The sequence below is a fragment of the Tympanuchus pallidicinctus genome, unplaced genomic scaffold, assembly GCF_026119805.1.
Source record: "Tympanuchus pallidicinctus isolate F22 unplaced genomic scaffold, pur_lepc_1.0 scaffold8, whole genome shotgun sequence".
NCBI lineage: Eukaryota > Metazoa > Chordata > Aves > Galliformes > Phasianidae > Tympanuchus > Tympanuchus pallidicinctus.
The window spans coordinates 6899070-6919611 of record NW_026294802.1 but is presented as its reverse complement, the minus strand read 5'-3'; the positions used below and the strand labels follow the sequence as shown (position 1 = coordinate 6919611).

General features: G+C 40.0%; 1 protein-coding gene across 3 annotated transcripts in view; it reads left to right on the top strand.

Annotated features, from left to right (window-relative positions):
• Positions 1-600: 600 nt before the first annotated feature.
• PTN (pleiotrophin) overlaps positions 601-20542 on the top strand; it is a 70791-nt gene continuing 50849 nt past the window's right edge. Inside the window, exon 1 of one of the 3 annotated variants that reach the window (XM_052668674.1) lies at positions 601-918. The gene's annotated coding sequence lies outside the window, so the exon portion shown is untranslated. Of the gene's footprint in view, positions 919-7681; positions 7802-8067; positions 8173-20542 lie in introns of those variants that run through there. The other 2 variants (XM_052668675.1, XM_052668676.1) reach the window with 2 other exon arrangements.

Here is a 20542-nt window from a genome sequence, read left to right as displayed (position 1 = left end):
GAATTGCTCTGGGGATCAGAAATTATTCAGAAATTGCCAGGACTTTGGAACAAGTCCACTTTGTTTTAAATCAAGTTGTGGGCTGGGGTACATTCTTATTCAATGCATGTAATGAACCTAAAAGTTGAAAAAATTGGGAAAAAAAAAAAAAAGTGGAAATCTTGATATAACTCCAGCAACCAGAAGCATTGGAATACCACGAGAAAAGCTGTTCTTGTGGCGTTTTCAGCTAGAACTGAAATTAGATGCTGTTTCCCCCACAACCCAGTATTTCCAGTCCAGGTCTAAGCGGGACACTGGAAGTCAAGTTAGAGCTCCCCGTACTCCCGCCAGCCAAATCCTCTCGAGGCAGGAGCCAGTTGGTGCCCATTAGGAGGCTGTAGCCTCAGCAGGGCTAGGTGCGGAGGGGCAGGCAGGGCACTGCCCGGTCCCTGTGCGGGCGGGGTCCGCTCTTCCCGCTGCGGGGGCGCCTCGGGAGCCCGGTGTGCGGGCGGAGCGGCCCCGTCCCGCCTCCCGAAACCCCCCCCGGGCAGTGGAGGCGAGGCTGCCCCGCGGGTGACCCGCCCGACGACGCACCCCCGCCGCATCATCACACGAGGGGGCAGCGCGGCCGCTAGCACTGCCCCGGCGCCCGCCTGCCTCTGCCTCCCTCCTCTCGGCGGCTCGCCGCAGCCCGGGGTCTGTCGAGTCAAAGCGAGGATCAGGTTCCCTGCCTCCAGTATAAAAATCTCAGGGAAGAAATCTCCAGCGGGAGAGAGAGACGGGGAGAGGGAGGAGCGGGGCGTGAGTCGGAGGTCCGTGGGGAAGCGGAGCCGCGGCGCCGACAACACCCGCAGCACCAGCAGCACCCGCCGCACACCGGGGACGCCCGCGGCTCGCCCCTTACAGCTGCGGGAGAAGCGCTTCTCGCCGCCCGAAGTAAGTCCGAGGGGACGGCGAGGGCTGCCAGGGGCTGCCGGAGGGAGCTGCCTCCCGAACCCGCTCCTTCGGGCGAGATGCGAAGCGCTTCACCCAATCACCCCGCACCCGGGGGTTCTCCCCCGTACCGCCTCTTCTCCTCTGATTTCCTCCCCCCCTTACCCTCTCTGGGAATGATTGGGGAGAACCTGGCCGAGGGGCAGGCGGGGGCCGAGGTCTGGGGGTTCCCAGGGGTGGTGGGGTGCTTCGGGATCCCCCGTGGGTTTGTCCGCTCCGCTCGGGATGGGGATGTGTCGGGACGTGGGAGCGATAAAGGGGGAGAAGAGGGGGTGGTGAGGGGACGTGACCCAGCGGAGAAGGGAACAGGAGTTCTCTGGCTGATCCAGTTTGAGAGGACAGGAGGGCAGCAGAGACCCCAGGGTAGCAGAACTCCTGCAGCTTCCAGGTGCTCTGTGCCAGAAGTGTCCCGGCTGAGTCTGTGGATAACCCAGGTTGTGTTGTATCTTCTGTCTGAGCACTTCTTTCTATTACTATTTTTTTTTTTTTTCATTTGTACTTAGCCTTTGTATTTCTACTTTTCTCTTGGTGAAACAGCTGAATCTTGCTAGTGCTTATTTATTTATAGCTACTGTTGTTAGTTTGTGTTCTCTTTCTTATGGAGGGATTGGCTGGGAGAAAGTATTGTACCAATGGTGAAAATACAGTTTTCTCCTACTCAGCATACAGATTCTGCAAATGTATTATGATTTCCAATTCTGATGCTTCTGACTCCTTGTACTCCTTCATCTTCTCAGAAGCAGAACTTTGTGCAAGGAAAAGGTAATCATTTCTTCGGGATCTTTCCCACACTTTTATATAGTCAGTGGGTGTCACATATCTATCTCTTCTGTATGGCAAGTGATCCACTTTGGTCGTGAATGCCTACTGTGTGTTAGTTCAGCAGTTTGCTCTGAAGCTGGATTACAGGATGGCAGGTTCTTAGGAGCATTGTGGGAACATTTGCAACATGTTAAATCCTTCTCTGTGAGATAGCCCTGAAGCTATGGATAGTGGTAGGCTTTTAAATTAGATCCTATTTGCCCTAAATGGCTTCTAGTACAGTGGAAGAGCACTACCAGTAGCTCATCAGCACTTGAACTCCGCTGTCCTTTCTTTTGTTCCCCTTTGGTCATGACTATTTTAAGCTTTTAGGAAAGCTCAACGTTTTGGTTAACAAATAGAGTAAGTGTATAACTTTGGTTATATTAGGTTGTGTCAGGAGGAGAGAAGGAATAGAGAGAGGAGTGAAAGGTACAAGAAAAGTCATTATAAAGAATTTCTCGTCCTTAACATTTTCAAAACAATGTGCTTGAGCTGGTGTACAAAGCAGCCTTTTTTTTTTTTTTTTTTTTTTTTTTTTTTTTTTTTTTTTTAAATGTATTTCTGTTTCCCCCCTGAAAAGAAACAGCCTGGAAATAAAACAAAAGAAAAAATACCTCTGAGTAGAATTACCTCTGAAAGGATAAAGGAATGTGAATGGCTGTGACAAAAATTATTAATTTGGTATAGAAATGAAAATTTAGAAATGAATGGAGAAGACATTTCAATGAAAATGACAAACAAACAAAAAAAAAACCCCACAAAACTCAGCAACTAAAAACTTTCTGTGTAATTTAGTGATTTTTCCTTAAAGAGAAGGAAAATGAGGGGATCTAATACACCTGTCTCCAGCTTACACTAAACTCTTTGATGAGTTATTACTTATGAAGCTTTGGATGAAATTGAAGGAGAGAAGCTTACTGATTTTGGCATGCTTCAAAGCAAAATCTAAGATTAAAAAAGAGAAATTAGCAACAAATCTTTCTTCCATGAATGAGTTATTCTTTGTCTGTAGTGTAGAAGTGGCCTGACAACAGCATACTTCTTTCAATTATCACCATGCCAATCAACAGTTCTTTGAGATATACCTGATATATCTTTGCCAGCTTGCTTAGTTTGGCTATAGTAATAGAAAGCATGGTGGTTTCCTGGTTACCATATACCTGTATTTTTCTATGCTCCAGCTGGCACTAAGGACTCACCTGTGCTTATGTATGTTTTGTGTAGGTTCATCCTTCCTTGCTGGTGTGTGTTACTTAGATGACTTCTAGCAGTCATGGCTCCAGCAGGGTACTTCTCAAGTCATATGTTTCTTTTTCAGTTATTCCAGAGTCCTCGGATGATAATTAAAAATGCTCTTCTACAGTCACTCAGACCTTGCTCTATTTGAGTGCATTTTCTGCAGCAGGAAGATGGGATTATTGTATGTTAAAGTTGCACACTGGGGCATTAGGAACGGAATGGAAGTTGCTCATGAAACTTAGCGCTCTGTTCAGGGGGCCCCATTACCTATGTACTACAACAGTGTTGTTTTCTGTGGGAACTGATTTTTAACAATGCAAGCTTTGCTTCGATATTTACAGCCTCTTGCTGATCAGTGTATCAAAAGCATTTTCATTGAGAGGATTCATTTCAGGACTTTAATTGAGGAAGTCTCTTTGTTTCAAGCCTCTTTATAATAAACCATTCAAAATGCTGTCTTTGAACAAACTAGGTCACTGTAACGTGCACACACACAGTGATTCTCATCTGCTTAGGGTAGTCTGCGTTTGGTCGACCCATATCCCTGGTGAGATTGTCCCTGATTTATCCTTCTTGGACTGGCTCGTTCACAGGGAGCTTATGCTGAAAATTCACTGCTGGAGGTCATTCTCCATTCTTGGCATCTCTGGCAGCCTTAAGCTTAAATTGCAGCCTCATTTTCTGTCCAATCAATACCACTCTTATGTCACTGAGTTTCCATGGTGCCCCCAATCTTCTGTCTACATATTGATGTCTGACAGCAGGAATAGCATTCTGTGTCGCTATATATACTTACTAAACCTGTCAAAACTATTCAGGCTCTGTCTCACTAATTTATATCCATATCCTGATATTATTTGAATCTGTTGAGCTTTGACTGATGGAACTCACTGCACTAAGAAATCAGCCCCAATAATGCACTCCAGGGATGGCTCAAGGAATGGATGTTTTGAGAAAGGCAAAAAAAGACTCTTCTAGAGTAGCTCGGGTAGTCTAGAATTTTTTTTTTGTGCACAATGGATGTATTTGAAAACATCTAAGTCTCAATAGCTCCAAGTTAATTCTTTGGAAATCATTTTCCATTGTGCTCCTTTGAATGCATAGGGAGTTCTCTCTGATGGAGCCATGCAGAGGAAAACAGAGAAGTGGGCATTGTCAAATATTCAATATGCATTTCAGGAGATTTGGGGGAAATCTGTGTCTGTCCTCTCACATCAGCTTTCTTCAGCAGAAAAGTGGGAAAATGAAACAAAGGGAAGGAGCAATGTTTTCTGTAATGTGGAAGTTTTGCATTTTATCACAATAGCCCACAGAGCTTTATAGTTGTGTAAGAAGCAATGCAACTGTATCTGTGGACTGACACAACATCAACCAAAGAAGTTCAGAGAAGGCCTCTTAAATTCCAAGACACCTCAAATTATGTTGTTTGTGCCAGCAGTAATACAAACTAAATAAAGACAAGTAGATTAGTGTTTTGTGGTTGGTTTTTTTTTTTTTTTTTTTTTGTATGTGTATTTTGTCTGTTTCTTCTTTTTTATATATAATTAAATATGCTTTGCAAAGCATTATCTTGTATCAACTGAGGCTGTTGTGAGCTGGAGAAACTTTTTCATCTCACTATCTTTAACATGGACATGATCTATCGTATGAAATAAGAGTTGGCAGTCAGTATGGAATATGCTGCTTAAAACTTTGTTTGCTCCAAGTTGCCAGAAGAGCTGAATCAGTGATGCCAAGTTCATTATTACTTTTCAGACCCTATTCAATCTCCAGTAGTCTTTTTACTAGTAAAAAAGTAGGGACCTCCAAAACATAAAAAACAACCTGTTGCAGGTGATATTTGACAAGATAGTATGAAAGTAGCTCAGTTTTTTAATAGTGCTTATCTTAACATGGTAGAAAGGTAGAAAGGGTTTTTATGAAAGTAGACACTGTACTGACCAATACACTCACCTTATGTTATTCCAAAGGATTGAATAATGGAACTATTTAAAATATTTGGCACTACCTCCTGCAGTGGCGCCATGATTTATGATTGTAATAAAATATGAGTAGTCAAATGTTGTGGGGAGAGGTGGTGCTTTTTTTTTTTTTTTTTTTTTAAGACCTGTCTAATTTCTCTGCTGGCTTTCGTATGCGAGAATGACTTTTTAAAAACTGAAATAATCTTGCAGACTGCTTTTTAACTTCTTTCAGAGCAAAGGTTGAGAGAACACAGCTATAGGCAGTTTCATGGAAGATGAAAAGAGGGAATGTGAATGTAGAAAAGCTGGATGCATTACTGGTGCAGTCAGGTGATTTCACACCCTGCCTCCTCCTCCTCCCCAAAAGCCTCTGCCTTTCTTTGCCTTCCTTGAATAGAAGATTCTGTTTTCTCTACATACAACCTCTGGAGGTGAGGAGTAGAGTTGATTCCGTGTGAGGCAAAATCTGGTTTCCTCATGTTGAGTAAAATCTAACATATTGCTTGGCGAATGTGATTGATCCACTGGCAGCTGCAAAGAAGGGGTACAGACAGAGCAGAAGAGTGTTACAAGACTTGGAGATTTTCTGATGAAAATAGTTTCTGAAATTAAATAGTGTTTGGGACTCCAGCTCATCATCATTTAATAAACGAGGAGGTAAAATTTTAAAATGGACCTCACTCCTCTGAGGCCTACCAGCACTGTTTCAAAGCTTGCTGAATGTTCTAAAGGGTGTTACAAAAATTGCCCTTCCTCATTTAGTTTCTGTAGACTTCTCATGGAGCTTGGACCTTATAAACATCCCATTTAATTGTACATGATACCCTCTACAGATTCCTGCAGGGAGGGAAGATAAAGAAGAGAAATTCTCTAATACTTAAGTTGAAATTCCTGTTTTGGCACTGGTCTGCAGCTAGTCAATATTGTAAATAAAATTGATTTTTTTGCTGTCTCCAAATATTTTTGGAGCGACCTACTATCTGTACAAGTTTTCCTCCCAGCAGCAGGAGTAAAACCAGGCAGAACACCTGAGAGGGAGGAGAAGGCTATGTGTACTCTTCTTTCCTTATTCTTGGGTCTTAGTGGGGCTGGTCCAGCTGGTGGTAGAGACAGGCACCACTATGTTATGCAAGCAGCAAGTTTGAGAAAGCATATTTCTCAGGCTAGAGTGGACAGTTTGTCTTTACCTTCCAAGCCAGTAAAGGAAGATAGTCCACTTTGCTGCTGACTTTGTCATCTTGCCTGTTGCCTTAGGCTGTCCCTAGGGGTTAGAAAGGTAAAAACTAGGTAATTGTATTCAACAGATATTCTTTCAAGACATGAGGAATTCTGTGCCAAAACGAGCAGTAAATGTATAGATACCTCTGGAAGTAAGAATGTTCCTATCTGATCGAAAACAGTAAGCATGACTTGAATTGTCTTCTCAAATTTTGTTCTATGGAATGTCAGGCATAAACCTGTTTTGTTCTTGGATTATGTCTCTTAGAGTCCTGGGGAAAATGGAATTAATTTCATTGCCATCCAAAGATGATCAGACTATTGAATTTAAGGAACCTTGTTTCATGTATATCACTAGTAAAACAGAGCTGCTAATTCATTTATTTAGCTCTACCTCTCACACACTATGTATCTCAAAGTTCAAAACAGCCCTAAGAATATGATACAAATGTACACGCCCTTCTGTAATCTGAAATAGAAAGCCCACTGTCTGGAGAATCTTGTGACGGAAACATAGGTAGTTCCATATCAAAATCTTTTTAATAAAAATAGGTATTGTATTGGCTTTTTTAAAATAGATTTATATCCTGCAAACAACAAAGAGTGTTATTTGCTCAAAATGCCGCTGTTAAGATTTCTATTGTGTTCTTCTAGGCACTTTTCTAGATGTTAAAGAAAAGATAATATACATATACATATATATATGTATATGTGTATGTATATATATATATATATATGTAAGTGATTCAGGAAGGGACTTGGATGTAACCAGTAGGAAAGATGGCATCACTAATACAATGCTGTCCCTGCAGTATTTTGGCAGTGCATCTCTGTCTGTTTTGGGACAACTGAACTTCTGTTTTCATACTGAGATCTTTTCCAGCTCACTAAATCATATTCTTCCTGTTAAGTGGAGATGAATACTAATACTGGAACACATCCTCCAATTATTATTCAGACAAAGTTGAGGCTTCAGCAAGAACTTCTTCAGAAGATGGGCTATAGAATTCAACCTAAGATTTAGAAAGCATGTTCATATATTTGTTTGTCTGTTTTTGTCATATATTTATGTGTCTATTCTTAAAAATAGGACACAAATGTGCAATTATGTTGATAAAGGCTAGTGACTGTTCTCATATTTCTTGTGGCAGAATCATTGTTTTCATTGAGTGCATTTGGAGTGGTGTACATTTTAGTAAATACAAGATAAATCAAATGATTTTTCTGATAATCTGCCTTAATTTTAGTAGGAAAAAAATTTGAACTTGTTGATCTACCTAAGGTGATTTTCCTTTGATTTTCTCATGAAAAGCCATTCTATTATACAGGCTTAGTTTTGCTTCTGGTGCTGACGAAAGGCCCCTGAGATATTCTGATTGCTTCCCAGTAGTTTGTGTCACCTGACTGCCTGCTTGGTTGTTTGGATTGCTGTGTTCCCAGAGGTCGCGAAGATGTTTTTGTCTGAGAAAGAGTCATTTGCTTTTATTAGAAGCCTGCCTGGGTGCAGCTGATATGCAGTAGGGACTAAGGAGTGGAAAAAAAATTTACTAGCTGTCCCTCCAAGGCCAACAAAGGATTTTCTGAAATCTTCCAAAAACACAGTAAGTTTTGATCCAGGAACTTCCTCACATTTCTTTTATTAAATCCTCACTTGCTAAGCTGTCCCTTCAGCCCATGTTTCTTGCCTGATTTGCATGTTGTCAGATGCTTTTGCTAATCTCTGTAGTTGATGTTTGCTTAAGTGATTATTTGGCAGAAATGTGCAAGCAGGCATGTGTGTGATTGCTGTTGGCATGGCAGTTAGTTTGATACGGCATTAGCATACTTGCCGTGCTGCAAGCTGCCTCCTCTCCTAGGCTTACTCAAGCAGCAAAGACGAGGAAAAAAGAAAAGCTTTTGGGGAACCAGTCACTGTATGCTGATCCTTTGGGCAGTTTGGCCAAAGACCTGCTGAATTCAGAGAAGCATAAAGGTTGCTCTCACTTTTTCTTCTGCTAATAATCATCAATAAATCCTCCACCAGCAGAGGATTTATAAGAAGTTGCAGGGGCTATGGACTGTGAAAGTAAGAGCAGCTATGTTGACTCTAGTATCTAAGAATTTTCCTGTGCTGGCAAAATAGCGTAGAAACGGACTTTATTGGGTGATAAAGAAGAAAAAGGTAGCTCTGCTCACTTAGTGGCTTCTAGCTTTAATTGGGACTCTGAGTTTAGTTTGCGTTTTCGGCTCATTAATGCTGAGTAGACATTTGGATTATAGGGGTGTGTTAGTGTTTTAAGAGAGCTTAGGCTGTTCTTTCAATCACTTGTAATTTAAACTAAAATCTTTGCAAATCTTATGCATTACAACAGCTTTAAGTGCCGTGAGTTATTTCACAGAGAACAAGGGGATTACTTAGACAAAGAGAAGTAAGAATGGGTTTGAAATCTTTGCTGAATCAATGTCATAATCTAGCAGATTAACACAGCTCAAATAAAAGTTTCTTCTGATGCCATACATGTTTATGTGCACACCTTTTATGTGTGGGTTGAGATGAAATCTCTTGTGATAAGTTTTAGAACCATATTTTTTACTGTGGGGCCTTTGGTAGCCTCACTTTATATCATTCTAAACACCTGTTAAACCATGAACTACTCAAGCATTTTATGTTAGAAGTTAAACTGTTGGAGAGCTAATGTAAACATCAGCGTTAGAAAACAAGACTTTCTGTTGGAAATCTCTGACCATCAACACTAATAACTGCAACATACCGTGGTCCAAGCATAAGCCATTGCTCAAACCTGTCATGTTAACTTTTTAGTGCTGAAAGGTTCAGACTTCCACCTGAGGAGAAATGGACACTACTGTCTGCCCACTGAGAACAGCCTCTGTTTCAGTTTTTACCTTTGAAGGGAGAAAGCTTCTGTTTAACATTTAACATCCAACTCACAATTTTGTCCTAGAAAATTACTCTGAGGCTACTTTCAAAATGGAACCTTTTAATATTGTGTAATTGAGATAATATTTATGAACATGTTTGTTAATTCAGAAGCACAAAGTGAAATGTGGTCCTGTCTTTCCTTTGGCTGTTCCTCTGTGCCCAAATGCAGAGATCTGTGTGAAAACTCTTGTGAATGACTGTAATTTCAATACTGCCATACAAGGGAAGAACTGAAAAACAAGGGTAGATTATTACAGCACGTATGTTTGTTTAATTGCGGTGTACTATTGTTTAGTTTGAATTATTTATGACTATATCTACAAAGGAGTAGTCCTGTAATAGAGAATCTCTCTGGTGCTAAGCACAGCAGCAGTAGATTGCGTGGATATGGAGACTGAACATTTTTATGCAGAAAAGATTACATATGTAGCTGCTTTACCCCAGTATGGTGCTTTGCATAGATATCAGAAGCCTCTTTCAGTTTGGAGGTACTTACCAAACTGTAGAGATAACTCAAAAATGTGTTCTCTATCTTTAGACTTTCCAATTGCACAACATGTACTATAAATGACAGTTTCACTTCTTTCTGTGCTGACACTTTCAGCATGTGCAATAAGGCTCCAGCTCTTGCTGGGATTTTGCCAATTGAGATTTCTGAAGGAATTGTAGGTGGGAATTTCTCATCTTATTTTAATAGGGAATTCTGAAACAAACAAAAACCCTAAAGCAGGAAAAGATTGTAAAGTGTAAGTTATGTGTCTAAGTCAAGAAAAATTGAACCTTAAATATCTCACATTAGGCCTATCAAAATGGAAATTCTTGAGTTACTGAATCCAGGATTTGTATTCCAAGTCAGTGAAAATCTAGTCTGTGTGTGGATGTGTACAGTATTTAATGGGTATTGAGAGAATGGCAACCACAACTCAAGTTCTATATTAGAATCACAGAATGGTTTGGGTTGGAGGGGACCATAAAGCACATCCAGTTCCAACCCTCTATTGTGGTCAGGTTTGCCACCCACTATATCATGCTTCCCAGGGCGTCTGTCTCTACTGAGATAGATACACTAGCTATAGCAAGTTATTTGTGATGTCCCATGAGCTATTTATTATGACTTTCTGATAATCATGATGTCTCACAGGAAGTGTAGTATAATACATGTACATATATGTAATACGTGGACATATGTAATATAATATATGTGATAGGCAGTGAGGATCAGAAATTGAAACCTAAGCATTTTCTGTAAGATTCAATGTCCATTGTGAGCTTTCTTCTAATATCTGTTGCTTGGATAGTTGAGAGAGGAAAAAACTTCCATATTTTTGACCAATCTTTATTGTTTTGTACAAGCAATGCAACTTATTACCTTAATTTTCATTCACTCTTTCAAATGCTTCATAAATGCACTCAACAACATGGTCTTAGGCTGATTCTTCAGGCACTATCACCCTTCTTCTATAAAAAGAACTTAATATTGTTCTTGACATTAAATTCTCAGTTGCTTGACTAATACTAAAAGAATGACAGACCTTGTCTCTTATCCTTTGTTTATTAAGATATCCTGATAGCTTTTTTCAAAGGCTTTGCAAATTTAAGCAACTTACATCTAGTGAGGAGTAGCCAGGTTTATTGGAGGATTCTTGCATATTAGGGGCACGGTTTATCTTTATGAAAGATGGAGCAATCGTGTTTCTTGAACTGTTTGTTTTATTTTGTTCTCCCTAACTTTGCCTGGCAGTTCTGCCTCAAGTTCATTACTTGTATAACTTTGTCATACCTTTCTGCTCCCTGCTTTGAAGTGAAAGCTGAACCAGAGGAGCCATTTAGCTTCTCTGCAATCTTCTTTTCTGCCCTATGTGAATTCTTTGCATCCTGGTAGTTTGCAGGTCCCACCAGCTTTTCTGGTGTTCCACTTTCCTATATGCTTAAGGAATACCGTATTACTTGTCACTATGTATTTGCCTCCTTGTTCCTCAACCTTGCTCTTGGACCTTTTGATCTCCATTTTACATCTCAGCTGCCAAAGTTGTTCTCTTCCGTTAGTTTCACTTGGGCTGGATTTCCATATATTTATTTATTTTTCTTAAGGATACTGGGTGAGTGAATAAATTCTTTGAAAAAGTCATTCCTCCCCTCCTTTTCTGAGCAGTATCATCAGCAATTGCAGTTTGGCATTCTTTCAGAATATCTGTGTGCTCAGTCCTTGCATTCTTCCTGTTTCCTGCAACATTTCCTTTAATAAAGAAGTGACTCCCAAATATAGTACTTCAAGTCTGGTTCTCTTAGGACTGGCAACAATCTCCCAGGCATAACGTGCACCATATTATGCAGTAATGTTAGAGCGAGGATTCCAAAAGAGTGTGAGAGAATCCTGTATCTTCATCCCATGGAAATACATTGTAACTGTGGTAATTCTCCCTTCCTTTGGAAATCAGTCTAGAAATGTGGCCCCAATTCCTGAGTCAATTTTTCATTCTTTAAGACTAATTACCCTTCTGCAAACTTTAAACAAGTTAAAGGCATCATCTAAATTCCACCAGAGTAGCTGAATACATATATAAATATGCATACATATGTAATATAAATATAAAATAGGTTTATTGTGATTTATATTTGCTATGTAGTTTGTCATTAATCCCTTCTGGGTTACTGCCTTTTTTTTTGATTAACACTTGAAGAAATTGTGCTCCAGGAAACTGTGATATCAGAAATGTGAGCTGATTGTGCTCGTATATATCTGATTTTATGCCCTGATGCTTTCCAGCTGTGGTAAATGGACAAATATTTGAAGCCAGTATGTTGTCAAAGTTGGAATATGCTGTGAAAACTGCTCATTTTCCCTTAAGCCTGATTGTGTTAAATTAATCTGATGCTGACTTAGTCTCCCTACATCACACAGAGAATGTTTAAATTAAATTCTGTTAGTAACATTCATACTTATTAAGTGTCTTTTATTTAGCCCCCGCAATCAACAATATTCTGAACAAAATTGATGTGTTCACCCTTCCCCCTCCCCCTTTTTTTTTTAAAGGGAAAATCAGGGTTTTGAGCTTACAGCTTCTTTTAGGTTCTTACCTTTTCAGTAATGAATCCCAAAGCAAATCTTCCGCTTTCTGAATGGCAGGCATATTTTTTTGCATCCATCATTTTGGAGCTACCTCACACTGTCTGTGGTCATGGTGGTAAGGGCAGCACTTGTCCACCCACTCATATGCCCTTAGGCAAAAGTCAGAACCAACCTCTTCCCCAGCTTGCATCTCTGTGCACAGATGGAGTCAGAGAGACAGGGGAGAGTAGTGTGTTGTCACCAAGTAGTGCCACAACAAGCATTCTTGAGTGCATCTTTTGTCTATTTTGGTGCATGCTGGACCTCTAGCAGAAGCTAGTCAATTTACACAGGCTTATACTAAGAATAGGAAGAGAAGGTTAATTGATAAGGAAGACAGAAATGTACTTCTGTATTTAACAGGATCTTTTTCTTGTACACAACAGAAATAGATATGCAAGTGGAAGAAGATTTACACGAGTGGTAATGATTACTAATCACAAAGGTCATTTGTACTTTTTTCTTGAATTCTTGCCTCTATTCCTGTAAAAGAGTAGAGAGAGAAGAAGGAGACAGTTATGAGTCTTAGCTGGGTGCTGTTCACTATCTTCCTTAATTTTCAGCAAAACAGTGTGTGAGTTAGGTGCGTAGCCACATGTAAGCCCTGTCTCTCAGCATTTCCATATAAGCCTGTTAACTGGATTGGGCTGGGCTTAAGAAAGAGCTCGTTCTTATTCTTGATGAGCTCAAGTAGCTTTTATGTAGGGTGCTATGAATGGGCACAAAGGCTTAGTACTGCTTGTCACCATGCAACTCTAAATGTGTTATGGCTTTTGCTGTGGCACACAAAGTATCAGCAGGAGCAGAAGCCAATTGAGGTTACAGCTGATCTGGTGTGTCTCCTGAAGGGGCTTTTAGATCACTTGCCTACACTGCCTCTGAATGTGGCAAGTGAAAAAAGCCCAAGGGGTGACAAGCTTCTGTTTAAAGTAAATTGTTGTTTTGGTTGAATGAGGAGGAAAAGATGTCTTTTTTTTTTTTATGGTACTCTGCAGTGCATAGGCTTCAGAAGTTGAATAACATAACTTTTCTTAACAGCACACCTGTATTCTACATTCCAGTTGCTATTGTTGCTGGACTGAACTGCACAGTTAAGGGATTTGGTGGGGGAGGGAAGAGTGTACTTAGTGACTCAGAACTCAGTGGAAAGATTTTTTCATTTGACAGGTAGAAACAACAAAGACCACTGGCCTCCTGGCACTGGGGTGAGCCTTGAGCTTTGTGCAGTAGGCCTGTGGGATTTGACAGCTCTGTTGACACAGTGGTGTCAAATCAGCATACTGGTAATGCCAGTGTACACTGCGGCTCCAGTGTTCCCCCTGGCTCGGAGAGAATTCATTACTCTGTCTTATGGGGTCCTTTTAAATATATGTGGTTTACAGGTGGTGTGCAGCTCTGTGAGGTGCCAGAACAGTGGCCACTGATCTAATTCTTCTCTTTTCCTCTTTTCCTGAGGGAACAGAAGGTACACTTGTAGAACTTGCAAATCACAGTGACAGAGGTCACAGGCACAGTAAATGTCAAAGTAATCCTGATGGATTGGACAGATCCTCTGAAATTGAGAAAGATCTTCACCGAGAAAAGAAGCATGCTGTTCTTTGGGGTTAATTAAATGCACTCATGTAAAATTTGGAAGCAATGCAGTAATATACCAGGAGAAGATCTGACAGCTATCACTACGTGCTGCCGAGGAAGCTGAGTATTCACCAGTAGCCCATTAATCTCTGGAAGGATGAGTTCAGGTCCTGGTTTATATTCTAATGACTTTGTTGCACATGGACTAACTTAGCAACTGGATGCTGTCAGATGTGACAATTTTTGGCCTGAGAACTTGTATCTCCAATTGAGAATTGAGTATGTAGAGGCTGTAATGTGCGTGTGACAGCATTTGGTGCTACATCAGCATCTGTCCATTTGGACAGTTAAAAACAGAAAAAAAAAAGTGGATATAGCTTGCAGCATTTGAGTTTGGCATTTGTGATTCCTTTGACATTTGCCAGAGCTATCACAACAGATGAAGGTGGTACCCAAGACAAGACTGTAAAAGCAGATAGATGCAAGGCGTGCAAAACCTGAGGACAGAAAATTGCCATGCTGTGCCATGATAAGCCAAAGCAGAACACCCTGAGAAGATCTCTAGCCATAAGTGCATTGTAAAGCCAGCAGAGTTGCCGTGCTCCTGTGCCCCGACTCAGGGCCAAACCTGGAAGAGCAGGTAGGGCTGCAGTCTGGAATGAAGGGCTTGTTTAAGAAGTCTTTGTCGTATACTAGTAGGGAATGACAGAGATAAGTGGGGTGGCAATAGATCATTTCTTCTTTTTCTTTTTTTCCTCTATGCGGCCAGAACAGGACTATGAATGCAGAGGAGGTGCTGTGGGGTAAGAAGTGCAGTTTTGTGGAGGTCCAAGGCCAGAGAAATGAAATGATGTGCAGCTGCAGAGATGTGTGTGGGAAGGTTGCATTTCCCTTGCCTAAAGCCAGTTTGGTGTATCTAATAGAATTTAATGTTTTATGCTGTGGGTTTTTTTTTTTTTTTGTGTGTGTGTGTGTGTTTTGTTTTTTGTTTGTTTTCTGTTTTTAATCGTATTTTCATTTTCCCTCTTAAGCAACGTCTTTACTTTTTAAAGGAAAAAGAAATCATAGTCATGTGTGAAGTGCCTTACTTGGTAACTAAGAATATCACAAGACAGTTTGCATTGACACTAACTGTTTGTTCTTGGCTAAAGATCTGCTGCTGAGATGCAGTGAACTGGTTTGTAAGCAGGTGTGTGATTTGAGTTCCATGGAAATCTATCTTTGTGTCATACTGTCAATTCAGAAGATTTTAGGAGCTTTTTAATAGCTGGTCCTATTCTGGATCTATTTCTGTTTTTGTTTCTTGTTGTTTTTTTTTTTCCTCCCACATTCCCTTGGCCATTCTAACTACTTTTAATTTACAGAACTCTGGGCTTAAGGAGATATCCCATCACAAATCCACAAATCTGTCTGGAGTTTGTTCTTTACTGCTCTTTCTCTTTGTTTCTGTGGGGAGAAAATGAGAAAAAAAAATATTTTTCTGGTAAAGAATTGTGTTAAAAATGCAAGAGGTGGAAAACACCCCATGCTGGGAAATGAAGAGAAGCAGGGTGGTGGGGTATCAGACTAATAGAGATCAGAGGCAGAGCTCCTTCTGTGACAGTGCTGCAGGAAGGTGGAGGAATTAGCTGATTTGACGGCAGATGGTCTGCAGACTGTCAGAGGAGGTTGGTGCTATGGTGTTCCTTAGAAATCTGGGTGCTAAGTCTCTTTCCTGTTTTCCCAGTCACAGAGCTTCATAAGATAAAAGCTTCATCGAGCTGCTAGGCCTTGGCCTGGTCTTGTAGGACCCAGCCAGCCGCTGTGAGAAGGGTTAATTCGCACCATCGCCACGGAAGACAAAATGGATCTTTGAAACAAATGTGGCGGTGGGGGTAAACCCATCAATCATGAGAATACTGCTTTACAGTAATTCACAACTGCAGCTTTTTTCTCAAGCAAGGCCTGGCCGAGTCTGATCAATCCCCTGGCTCCCAACTATTTCTCAGCAGGCAGCAGCTCACTCCTTCTGAGTTTGTGTGTACATGAAAGCCCACTTTATATTAACTCTGTGGAATAGTATTTTTTTTCTTCTCTAAACCCCTTAGCACTAATTCGGTGTAATTATACTCATTGAATTAAGTACTGACAGCCCCACTCCACCCCCTTTCCTGTCAGGATATTGGCCTAAAAATCGCTAGATGAAGAAAATCCAAAACAACGATGGGATTCTTTGTTCTGGCCTTCTATATAGGGTTTTATTATTTAAATGCAACCTATTAGTAACATTTCAAAGTATTCATCCTTAAAGCTGGAGACTGAACATTGTTTTTCTTTTAAACATTAATGAAGAATTATCCTTTAGGCTTTAAGGAAAATGCTAAATATTGCAAAATTCATTACTGACTGAGCAGTGGCATCATTATTAACAGCCTGAAGCTACCAAGGACCTCATTCTCTCTTTTTGAAAGTGGGGAAAGTTTCCAGGGAAAGGTAGGGAACCCTCCCATGCCTGTGTCTGTATCTCAGGAATATTATCTCTCTTCTGTTTTCAGGGCTGACAATAAAGATGCAGGTGTTCTAGGACAGCATGATCTGATTCTTTCTAGGTCTGTATGTATGAATGAAAGTTATGTCATGGAAAATATCTGGACTAAAGATGATTTTAGGGACCATAGATAGTAGACAAAGGCATATTAGCTCTGAACGCAGTGCTCTGGAGAAACATTTGAAAGTGATTCTAAAGCATATACATGAGATGGTCAGTCTAGGGAGATGGTTCTGATGAGAGCTACCAGAATAATGTTTTCTGTATTAGTTCCAGTGTTTTCAGAAGGTGTGAAAGGAAAAGAAAGAAAATGGAAAAACTGTCCAGCAAGCTAACAGCTGAAAAAAATCTGCTTGGTCACTTAAAGAGTTTAGTTTGTCTGACAGACTCAAGAAGAACAGATAACCACATTGTAAATATGTTTTAGAGTAGAAAAATAACAATTATTGAAGGCCTCTGTAACTTGCAGGAGAAAACTGTGATAGGAAAAATTCAATTACAAACCAATTTGCTGTTTTGCAGTGCAGATGATGAGAGGCAGAATGAAAATTTCACAAAAACTTTCTTAGAAGGCAGTGGATCCCTCATCTTATGAAACTACTATTAGAGCAGTAAAAGTGGGGTCATGGGTTCTAGAAGATTGATATAGGGAACTAAGTTGGGGCTTTTGTGTGAGAGTATTCATTTTGACTCAGTAGGAGAATTTTTGCTCATTTGCTCAGGCTGAAATGTGAGCAGGCCGATATTGTAAAAGCTTGTGTTTTAAAAAATGGTGAATGTGTTGCTCTAACAAGTTATGGAGTTTCAATTTTAACTGTAATATACAAATAGTGTAATTTAGGTGTCAATGTGTGCAAGTACAATGCTTACTTTGTACAAGTAAGCCCCAACTAATACGTTGCTCCTTATTATATTGAATTGTAACTCAACTTCTGTAGATGTAGAATACAGACAAGCAGAATGTGAGAAACAAAGTGAACAGGGAAACATGCATTTTAAAACAATAAGGCCCATAACAATAAGGATAGGGGGTTGGGGGATGGGACAGGGACACATTTATCATCAAAGAATGGCATTGTGTATTCCTTTCATATAATATATATGTATATATTTATCCTCTGACTTACATTGCCTTAGTGGAATGAACTTTCTTGATGTCAGACTAGAAAGCCATATTTCTAAAACCCTGGTCCTTTAGTACAAAATGATTCTTTCCAAACATGGTCTTACTATTCCTGTAAACTTACTTGTCTGTAAAAAAAAAAAAAAAAAAAAAAGGCAAAAAAGCAAAAATAATTTTAGAAAAGCCACTTCTTTAGGAAAAGTGAATTAGAATGATTAGAGACATGCATTTAAGGTGAAATAGGTTGATTTTTACGTAAATGGATCTATTCAGAATGAAATAAACTAAATCAAACTGAGATGGTGCCAGTTTGCTAATTCAGAGAAGAATATCCATGCCCGTGTAATATTTGTTTCCTACATTTACTTGGGGAATATACTGTGATAATGATATCTTCCAAACTCTGCTGGACTGAGCAAGTGGGCATCAGAGAGAAATAAGGTGTTGGTTTTAGTGGCTTCCTTTGCTAATGGGAGTGAGGGACTTTCATGTATGTTTTTCTAGTAATGTGGATAAGCAATTTTTTTTCCTGAACTGGGAGAAATACTGATTTTTGTCTCATCTAGAAGAATGAAAGGTCTTAGCAGCTTTAAAATCTAGTTTAATTCAAGCACCAGCTATAACAAAATAGCTAGCTCTATTTAATAGTTTCTGATGCATCAAATCCCTGATAACCTTTTCCCCCAAAATGCTTGTTTCTCTTCCAGAGAATATGGATGTTTTCTACAAAGCACAATTCCCTGAATTGGGTCTTCATGTGTAATACAACTTGGGTGGGGAAGATAGAGGGCAAGAAACAGAATTTGTAAGCTTGTGATATGATGAGAGATTACAGCCTGCATCAATTCCTCAGACCTCCAAGCATTCTGTTTTCTTCTGGTTTGTTTTACGCAAAGTTCATGCTTTCCAAGTGGCCATTAAGGCCCTTTACCTTTTCTTTTGTCTCTGTGATCAGTATTCCCTAATTTAATGATGATATCACTGTAGTGGAACCATCTGGAGAGAGCCAACTTGAAAAGGGCTGAAATTCATTTCTGAAAATCCTGTAAAGGAGAAATGCTTACATGTGGCCATTGTGGCTTCTGCAGAGCAGAAGGAAAATCATTTTTGATTTCCAGAGGAGATGGATTTCCTCTCTATTTTTGTGCATGTAGCTCTTTGCTACAAGGAGAGTTTTCAACAACAACTAGATGGAAGCATATTAATTTTGAACTTTCTTTTGTGCATAGTTGCCTAGATAGCAAACCTTCTTGTGCAAGTGAGAACTTTCCTTAAATATCACAGACAGTATTACTAGAACAAGATAAATTCAGGTAGGCAGACATGTTGAGATTAGAAGGGCAGCAGTAGATAAAACAAACAGAGAAATGTATCTTATGAGCTACTCTGATTAGCTCCTAATTCTTTACACAGAGTTGATTGAACTTTGGCTGAATTGTTCTCTCTTGGGACATTGTTTCTCAATTTGTATAGCTGACACAGAAGATCCATTCATACTATCCTTTGGGTAATTTGGGGTAATTTTGAGCTACCAAGACTGACAGTTGAAACCCTAGAACATGCAAAATAGGAAACAGCAGCTAGAGCTGGTGCTCTTGCTGAACAGATGGTGACCCAGAAAGCTGTATGCTCAGCATTAAGTACTTAATGACATGCAGGTGTCCTTCATGGTTTGGAGCACTTAAGTTTTTAAATTTACTGTAGGAAGTTGGTTACTTTGAAGACCAAATGAGGCTTCCCACCTCTGTAGAGCCATTTGAGGAACAATTTACTGCTGTCAAAATATATCCACTTAACATAAACAGATGTGCAGCATAGAGCTGACCTGAACTTCCCTGCAGTGGGAAGTGCAGTGGGGATCAACCAGACATATCTTTGTTCAAGAAAATTCAAAGTCCTAACCAGATGCCACCAGACAGAAGAACAATTTTGATCATAATTCTTCACTTAGATGTTCTCTGTTTTTATACTAAAACAAGTTGTTTTAACCAGCACCGTGTTGTTGCTCTCTCTACATGTGTGAAATAGCATTATCTTATTATTTTTTTTCTTGCTTTAAGTGAGTAGCAATTTAAGATAACTAACAAAGGCTTTCCTAAGTGATTCTTCTTGCTGTTTTCAAGCCAGTTTTTGAAGAGTCAAAGCTCTGGGTCCATGGGGATGAGAAGAGGAGGTAAATCTGCAGGCCATAGGAGTGGGGAGGCAAAAATGCTGTCATATCTATCTATCTATCTATTTATTCATTTTCAAAAGTCTTTGAATATGCTGAGTTTCTCTTGCTGTGACCCACGGACTGTATATACTTGTTTCAGTAGACGTGATCTCTCCATTTAACTGAGCAGCTCCAGCGTATTTTGTCTGTAGGGTCAGCAAAGGCACAGGTAATGTGAGTTTTCTCCTTGTGTGCATGTTGTGTCCTATCTGGTGAATCACCAGGGTGTGTCTGTCTACTGCTAGGGTATGACCACCATGGAGTGTGATACAGATTATCAGAAGGGTGAAGCTGAAGTCTGAGCTCATTGCTCAGTAGAAGTGCTAATGCCACTCCAAGGAAGCTTGGCTTGTCATCTTGTTCATTGGATTAAAAGTGAATAAAATGTAGTGACTCCAATCTCTTGGATGTTTTCTTTTTTCCTTTGGATTCATTAGATTGTGGTATAGGGGTTAGGGAAATTAGTGGAATCATGCCTGTTTAGCTTTAGGAAGGAGAAAAAATATCTCATGGTTCTGAATGACAATTGCTCTGCAAGGGGCAACTATCTCCGGGTAGAAGGTTTATCTCCTTTAAAGTGAGATAAATCTCACTTTATTTCTAGGTAGGCTCTGTTCTGAGTAGGACTTAACTGTTGAGCACTGGACTGGCAGAACTACATTTTACACATTATATTCTCCATCAGGATAAGACAGGGAGACATTCTTGGGAAATAATGTCTCTTACTGAGATCTGCTCTGTAGAGCTTTTCCACACACAAGCACCCTGAAGTGCCCTGTTGGCTTCTGCACAATTTTTTGTATGCTCAAGTTGAATTTTGACTAGTTATTCTGGGAAGTCATTAGTGGTATAAATATCCCAGTATAATCTGTGATT